The following is an 8,813-nucleotide window of genomic DNA, read 5'->3' on the forward strand; positions in this document are numbered from 1 at the left end:
TTCCCCTTTCCAACACACCTGTTCCCCTTTTCACCCGCATCTGTCCTTTTTCAACTCATTTTGTATATGACCAAAAGTGCAACTCTGCAGGGACACCGTACTCAATGCCATCTCAGCACAGCAGCCATCCCTCGGTCCCTCCGATGTGGACAAGTAAAAGACCATTTCCTCCTATCCATGACAAAGCGTTGAGATTCACTCTGTGCAGCACTGGTGTTTAGTGGACAAGTAGATCTAAGATTGCGTACCACATTCTGCAGATACTCCTGTATACGTGCGTCTATTTCTATGGCAGGAATTAGTTCGCCAAATTTTGTCTTGTACCGGGGATCTAACAGTGTGGCAACCCAGTATTCAGGATTAGTTCAAATTCATACAATCCGAGGGTCATGTAGGTAGTGCAGCAAGAAGGCGCTCATGTGTCTTGTGCATCCAGGAGGACCAAGTCCTTGGTGTGTTGGTGGCAGAGAGGTGAGAATCGTGCATCCTTCCTCTGCCCTCTCCCCCCAACCTCGCACAACCGAAATGTGAGCAAGCTCTCACTCATCTGCTGAGTCTTCCATGCCCATCGCCAGTTCGTCCTCCATTTCTTCATGGGCTCCTGCACTTTCATCAACACTTTTTGCTGATACTATGCGCCCTTGTTAATCCCTCTCCCTCACCATGACTGCCGCATAGGTGCCGCTGACCATCTGGACCTCGTAGATCTTGTTATCCCTTCCGCATATGACTCCTCCTGTACTTCCTCCCCTTCCTCTTGTCCCAACACCTGACTCCGAATAATAATTACAGTGTGCTCCATCATGTAGATGACCAGAATTGTCACGCTGAGAATGACATTGCCAGTGCTAAACATCTTCGTCGACATTTGTAAACTGTGTAGCAGGGTGCATAGGTCCTTGATCTGACACCACTCCAGCAGCGTGATCTGCACCACCTCTGGATCAAGTTATCCCAGGCTATATGTCATAACGTATTGCAGCAGGGTTCGGCGGTGCTGCCACAAACGCTGCAACATGTGCAGATTCAAATTCCTGCGTGTGGGCACATCGCATTTCAGGCGTTTAACCGCCAGACCTAAAGACTTCTGTAGCGACGAAAGTTGTTGAGCTGCTCTGTGCGCACGATGGAAGTGAGCACATAGCGAGCGTGCCCGCTGCACAAGGCCATGTAGGCCGTGATGGTGTTTTAAAAATTGCTGGAGAATTAGGTTCAACACGTGAGCCATACAAGGCACGTGTGTCACATTGCCCTGACGATGGCCCGCAGCCAGGTTTGCATCATTGCCGCACACGGCTGTTAAGTCACCAACGGAGTACGCTCCGTCAATTTGTACTCCGGTCGCCAGGTGACAACGTGTTCCTTTCATGCATAGTGCTGATGATGGGAGAGGAGTCGATGCCAGCGGCGCAGGTGGACGCATGTTATGCTCACCCACTGGGCTGCATTACCTTGACAGATGCAGAATCTCTGGCTGAATGTAGCTGGTGGGTATCTCACAGATGAAATACCATCATTCAGCTACAACCAATGGGAAGACACCACACCCTTTTTTATGCCCATCCTGTCTGCAGACCACTGCCAGACATAGCTCTGTTTTTACCCCCAGTTCAGTTTTATGATTTTGTGTGCTTGTTACCTGACTACTTTTCCTGCTTGCTGTTTATGTACCTTGTTGGCCGATCCGCATTTCACCTCTGCTTGTTTTCTGATTAAGTCCTGGCCGTCCCATTCTGTTCCTGTTCCTCAATTAATGTTTTGACTATGCCTGACTACTATTCTCTGGAACTGCAGCCTTCCACAGGTATTAATCACCTTGGGCCCTGTGTAATTCCTAATCCCTGTATAGGGGTTAAGGGGTTTCAGGGTTCTAGGGGTCCTGCTTGGTGAGTGGCTTCCCTCTAGCCTATCATTTACAGCCCATCTGAGTGTGTGGATCAAGGAAGGCGTTACACCGTGCTCTCTGCAGAAGGCCATGTGGGCCAGGATAGTGCTTTAAAAATTGCTGGACAACCAGGTTCAACACGTGAACCACACAAGGCACGTGTGTCACATTGACACAGCGAAGGGCCGCACCCATGTTTGCATCATTGTCGCACCCGGCCTTCCCTGGCTGCTGGTTGAGTGGAGACAACCATTGATGAAACTCGGTCTCCAGAGCTAACCGTCCACAATTTTTCAGCGGTGTGACTCACATTTCCCATACATTTCAAAGTAAACCTTTGACCGCCTGATGGCATTGAGCTCTGCTGCCAGCATAGTAAGGAGGTGTGTGGTATTCCTTGTGCGCAGTTACAAGGAAGGGTGGCCTGACCACACAGGGTTTGCGCCAAGGTGGAGGACCCACACGAGGTTGAAGAGGCAGAAGCAGTGTATTAACTTCTACATACAGAAGAAGGATTGAAACAACTCGTGGGGACGGCAAGACTTGTACAGCAGACCCTTCTCCATCTCTCCCCACAGTAACCCATTGCCCAGTCAGCGACATGTAACGCCCCTGTCCATGCTTACTGGGCCAATTATCTGTGGTGAAATGCACCCTGTCACACAGAGTTTCTCAAGGAATCAGTGATGTTTAGTGCGACATGCTGGTGTAGCGCGTGCACGCCTTTGTTGGAGAAGGAGTGGCGCCTGGGCATCGGCTCTTGGGGCACTGCGATGGGCATAAGGTCTCGTAAATCCTCGGTTAAAAAGGTTGGAAATGCAGCATTTTGGTAGCCAACAGTTTCCAGATGCTGAAAGTCAACCTCTAAGCCATGTCATGCCCTTCTAAAAGCATGTAAAACACAGCGAGGGGACTCCAACCAAAGTCTCCCTCGTTGCCACTAACTGGGCCACACACACCCCACTTGACTGGCATGGGTTGACACCCCTTTTGAATAAGAAACAGATGCTTTGCATGAAGCACTCTCAAAAATACGCGTGCCTTTGCCGTCCCCTGGCTGACCCAGGGGAAGAAAAGTCCTCTGAGAGCCATGACTTGTTCATCTTGGTTCTTTTAGAAACACAGCGAGGGGACTCCAACCACAGTCTCCCTCGTTGCCACTAACTGGGCCACACACACCCCACTTGACTGGCATGGGTTGACCCCCCTTTTGAATAAGAAACAGATGCTTTGCATGAAGCACTCTCAAAAATAAGCGTGCCTTTCCCGTCCCCTGGCTGACCCAGGGGAAGAAAAGTCCTCTGAGAGCCATGACTTGTTCATCTTGGTTCTTTTAGAAACACAGCGAGGGGACTCCAACCACAGTCTCCCTCGTTGCCACTAACTGGGCCACACACACCCCACTTGACTGGCATGGGTTGACCCCCCTTTTGAATAAGAAACAGATGCTTTGCATGAAGCACTCTCAAAAATACGCGTGCCTTTCCCGTCCCCTGGCTGACCCAGGGGAAGAAAAGTACTCTGAGAGCCATGACTTGTTCATCTTGGTTCTTTTAGAAACACAGCGAGGGGACTCCAACCACAGTCTCCCTCGTTGCCACTAACTGGGCCACACACACCCCACTTGACTGGCATGGGTTGACCCCCCTTTTGAATAAGAAACAGATGCTTTGCATGAAGCACTCTCAAAAATACGCGTGCCTTTGCCGTCCCCTGGCTGACGCAGGGGAAGAAAAGTCCTCTGAGAGCCATGACTTGTTCATCTTGGTTCTTTTAGAAACACAGCGAGGGGACTCCAACCACAGTCTCCCTTGTTGCCACTAACTGGGCCACACACACCCCACTTGACTGGCATGGGTTGACCCCCCTTTTGAATAAGAAACAGATGCTTTGCATGAAGCACTCTCAAAAATACGCGTGCCTTTCCCGTCCCCTGGCTGACCCAGGGGAAGAAAAGTCCTCTGAGAGCCATGACTTGTTCATCTTGGTTCTTTTAGAAACACAGCGAGGGGACTCCAACCACAGTCTCCCTCGTTGCCACTAACTGGGCCACACACACCCCACTTGACTGGCATGGGTTGACCCCCCTTTTGAATAAGAAACAGATGCTTTGCATGAAGCACTCTCAAAAATACGCGTGCCTTTCCCGTCCCCTGGCTGACCCAGGGGAAGAAAAGTCCTCTGAGAGCCATGACTTGTTCATCTTGGTTCTTTTAGAAACACAGCGAGGGGACTCCAACCACAGTCTCCCTCGTTGCCACTAACTGGGCCACACACACCCCACTTGACTGGCATGGGTTGACCCCCCTTTTGAATAAGAAACAGATGCTTTGCATGAAGCACTCTCAAAAATACGCGTGCCTTTCCCGTCCCCTGGCTGACCCAGGGGAAGAAAAGTCCTCTGAGAGCCATGACTTGTTCATCTTGGTTCTTTTAGAAACACAGCGAGGGGACTCCAACCACAGTCTCCCTCGTTGCCACTAACTGGGCACACACACCCCACTTGACTGGCATGGGTTGACCCCCCTTTTGAATAAGAAACAGATGCTTTGCATGAAGCACTCTCAAAAATACGCGTGCCTTTCCCGTCCCCTGGCTGACCCAGGGGAAGAAAAGTCGTCTGAGAGCCATGACTTGTTCATCTTGGTTCTTTTAGAAACACAGCGAGGGGACTCCAACCACAGTCTCCCTCGTTTCCACTAATTGGGCCACACACACCCCATTTGACTGGCATCAGTTGACCCCCATTTCAAGATGCAAAAGATGCTTTGCATGAAGCACTCTCAAAAATACGCGTGCCTTTCGCCTCCCCTGGCTGACCCAGGGGAAGAAAAGTCCTCTGAGAGCCATGTCCACATTGTCAGTGGACAGACGCGTGTGCTTATCTGCCAGCAGACCCCCAGCAGCACTGAAGACAGGTTCCGAGAGAACGCTGGCTGCAGGACACGACAAGATCCCCAAGGCGTACGTGGCGAGCTCAGGCAATTTATCCAGATTGGAAGCCTAAAATGAGCAGGGCTCAAGTTGCACAATAATGGAATCGATGTTTCCTTGCATATACTCATATATCTGTGTGTCCTCCTCTTTTTCCTTGTCCAGCTGTTTTGTTTTCGCATGAGTATATGTCCTTGTCACTTTCCCATGTGTTTGAGTTGTTTGTCACCTTTTGGACACCTTTGAGGGTGTTTTCTAGGTGTTTTTATGATTGCCTGCCATTGTTTCCTATGCAGTTCGAGTTCGGTTCGTCGAACGTTCGACGAGCCGAACTCGAACGGGACCTCCGTTCGACGAACCGACCTCGAGCCGAACCGGGACCGGTTCGCTCATCTCTACTCACCAGGCACTTTTCCCATATACTTCCGTGCCTCAGTGCACATCATCCTTCACCCTTCAGTCACCTACTATACAGGTACCGTATCTTAGCCGGTGTACTATACAATTGTATACATTTCTTTCTATTTTGTCCAATGTATTTTCATATCAGCATGTAATAACCCCCCCTTTTACCAACAGGAATTTTGTCTGTTTTATCAATACTGAGGTTGCTATATTTATGCTTACATTTTTTTCATGCAAATTTTGCATATACTATATTTAAAATGCCACTTAGCTACTATAGCCTATACAACAAATTAAACATGACAGTACCTCATGACCAGTTGTCTTGATCTGTATATAGTTTGTATATATCCTGTATATATTTCTTTAATATGTATATAGTAGTTATTATTGTATATAATTTTACTGTATTTTGATCATATATTTTGTATCTCTTCACCTAGCAACTTAACTAAGACCCAGGCGGGTCCAAACGTCGTTGGATGTTGCTTGATCACTTGTTTAAAATAAATGATTTTTTCACCTTCTTGCAAATTTACAAATTGAGTGCAGTGAATTTATTATTATATCAGGAATGACTAACAACTTGCATCCAGCACCATCAACGATATTTGGGATTAGAACGACGTGTCAACGATCAACGATAAGGTGAGTATTTTTGATCATTAGCGGTCGTTCGTACGTTTCAAGCGCAACAACGTCGCTAACGAGGACGGATGTGCGTCACGAATTCCGTGACCCCAACGACATCTCGTTAGTGATGACGTTGCGTGTAAAGGGGCCTTAAGTCATGACAATAGATTTTATTTTATTCTTCTTTATAGTGCCTCAGCACTTTACAGACATCATCATCACTGTCCTCATTGGGGCTCACAATGTGAATTCCCTTTCAGTATGTCTCTTGAACGTTGGAGAAAACCCGAGTACCAGGAAGAATCCCATGCTAATGTGAAGCCCCACCGGTGTTGTGTTGGTGCATTACCTTCAGGGACTCCACGTAGCTGGATCTCCGTCACTGGTAGGAAATCTTCTGTTTTTGATCGTGACGCCACTCTCAGTATTGCGGCCAGTAGGGACCGCCACTGCAGGTTGAGGGTCGCCTGGGGCTGATGGTGTGTGCAGTTAGATGTAGGAGCCTCCTGAGAGTGAGGCAAGCCCCAGGGCCCTGTGTAGGTTTGTAGTACCACAAGTCGCAGAATGACCACACAGGCAGGATGTCTTTCAGGGTTTTTACTCACATTAGATGGCAGGGTGAGTAACCCGGGCGTAGCTGAGATGAACCAGGTAGGAACCAGGTATCCTTCAGGCTGACTTTATGAGGGTGACTACTGACTCGCCTTCCTTAGCCCTTGGTGGTTTGGGGTGACCCCGACTTTGAGTCCCTATGGGGGTCACCCAGGGAAGATGCTCCAAGCCTCTCTCCCCTTCTTGTTTGCCGTGTGCTTGTTCCCCGGACCAGGCCACTCCAGCCTCTTGCCTCCTATGACCTATGGGCCCAAACTTGTGGTTACGTGGCTGCGGCTTTTTGTAGTGTTGTGGTGTGGGCTTTAAGAGCCCCACACCGGCAGGTTTAGCAGGGAAAGGTGAATCTATCCTCGCTTCGGGATCTGCCGCCCGGTTGGGCCTGGTGCTCTCTAGCAGTCTCCTTACTTCCCACTCCGTTGCACTCTCTAGCTGAAGCTGGCTTTCAGGCAGCACTCCTAGTTGACCGTTCTCCCCCGTCTGTAGCCACTGCGCGGGCGCTGTTAGACAGCAACAGCCCCACAGGTCTGCTCCTCACTGAGCCCTATGGAGTTCTGCTCTAACTGACTCACTGCTCCTCCTCTCCTGTTCTTGCCTACGCCACCTAGCAACCAGATTCTCTTACCACACCCCTTGAGAGGAGATGGAGGCTCTACCCCCTCCACTATTCCAGTGAAGGTGAAGGCTTGCCCCCTCCTGGGATCCCCAGGGGTCCTCTCATGGGTACATGTGTGAGACCTGATCACTATGCGCCTGTGTTCCACACCCCAGTCAGCCTTCTGGATTACCTGTGTTGTACTGTCCCCAGCATGGGTGCAGTACTCAGTGGTGCCTGACCAGGTCAGGGGCGCCACATTCCCCCTTAGTTATCACCAGCACGTCCTCGGGCTGCAAGACAACATTTTAAAATGCATAAAACATTAAAACATGTAAAACATTTAAAAGCACCAGATATCAGACATCACCACCCTCCACCCACAAGTCCGTTAACCCACCCAAAACCCTCTCAGGAGGCAGGTCACCGGTCCTTTTGGTAACCAGATCTGGGCCATCCGTTTCCCCAGACCTTTCCTCCAATCTTCCTCTCCCGTTGGCCGCGACTTCAGCCACTTCCGGCAGGATGTAGAGGCGGCTTTCATGGGCTGGTGGTTTCAGGGTATGCCTGGCCTGGTGGATCCGCGCCGTCAGCCTCTTCTGGCAGGATGCAGAGGCGGCCTCCACAGTTGGTGCTGACCAGGTACCCTCTTTGTGGTGGTGAGCCAAGGCCCCATAAACAGGCGTGCTCTCTGGTCGCAGGTGAGCCAAGGCCCTTTTCTACGGACGGGCCCCCCCTGGTTGCAGACGAGCCAAGCCCCTAAACAGGCTGGCCCTGGTGGTGGTGCCACTGGTGTAACTATTTACACTGCGAGAGTTTGTGGCTATAGCAAGTTCATAGCCTTAAAGTTTATTTCTCACAATAGTTTTTGTGGGCGCATTTCTTAAACGTTGCAAACAAAACTTGTCAAAACTGGTCAAAACAGTAACTTCTTACTTTCCTTTACTTTACTCCTCTTGTTCACTAGGGCGTGGGCATGTAGGGCACCGGCACCCGTGACTTTCTTGCTCTCCGTCGTCGTCCGTGGTTGTTTCATCTGTAGGTTCTTTATCTTTCCTTTCTTGGTCTTCATCTGTTTCCTTTTCTGCATCTGTTTCTGTATCTCTGTCTTTTCTTTCTTGTCTTTCTTGTCTTTCTTGTCTTTCTTGTCTTTCTTGTCTTTCTTGTCTTTCTTGTCTGGGACATGGTGCTACGTCTAAGGCATAGTAGCCCCTTTCTCCTTGATGTAAGGTGAACTGTACTAAGTCCCCAATTTTCAGATTTCTGCCTGAATGTCCTCTGGGCAGGTGGGCTTGAACATCTCTCCGATTTACGAATATGCCCTCTTTTATTCCTTTCACTACAATGAAGCCGTATCCACTTTTCAGGTTGAAGTCTTCTACTATTCCTCTGTAAAGGGGTCCTCTAGCCTGGGCTTCGGACCTTCTTAGGCACCTTTTCTCCTGCAGGTCTCGGGCTGTGACCTCCCTCTGCTCTGGAGACTGTGGTGTTGGAGGACGCTTTGATCTGCTGCGCCGTGTCTTGCGGGCTGGGTTCTGCGAGGTGCAGCTTACAAGCTCCCAGGTGAGGCTTTGGGGCAGATCTTCATCTGCTGACGGTGTCAAGTCTTCCTCCTCCCAGCGGGAATAGGGCAGCATCTCCGGCTCTGGGTAGGGGTCTGCTGCGGTTGGCGTCGGAGTCAGCTCCTCAGCTTCCTGGCCTCCTCTCCCCCTTAGTTCTTCGCTGCACTCCTTTGGTGGCAGTGCTGGGGAT

The sequence above is a fragment of the Anomaloglossus baeobatrachus genome, chromosome 9, assembly GCF_048569485.1.
Source record: "Anomaloglossus baeobatrachus isolate aAnoBae1 chromosome 9, aAnoBae1.hap1, whole genome shotgun sequence".
NCBI lineage: Eukaryota > Metazoa > Chordata > Amphibia > Anura > Aromobatidae > Anomaloglossus > Anomaloglossus baeobatrachus.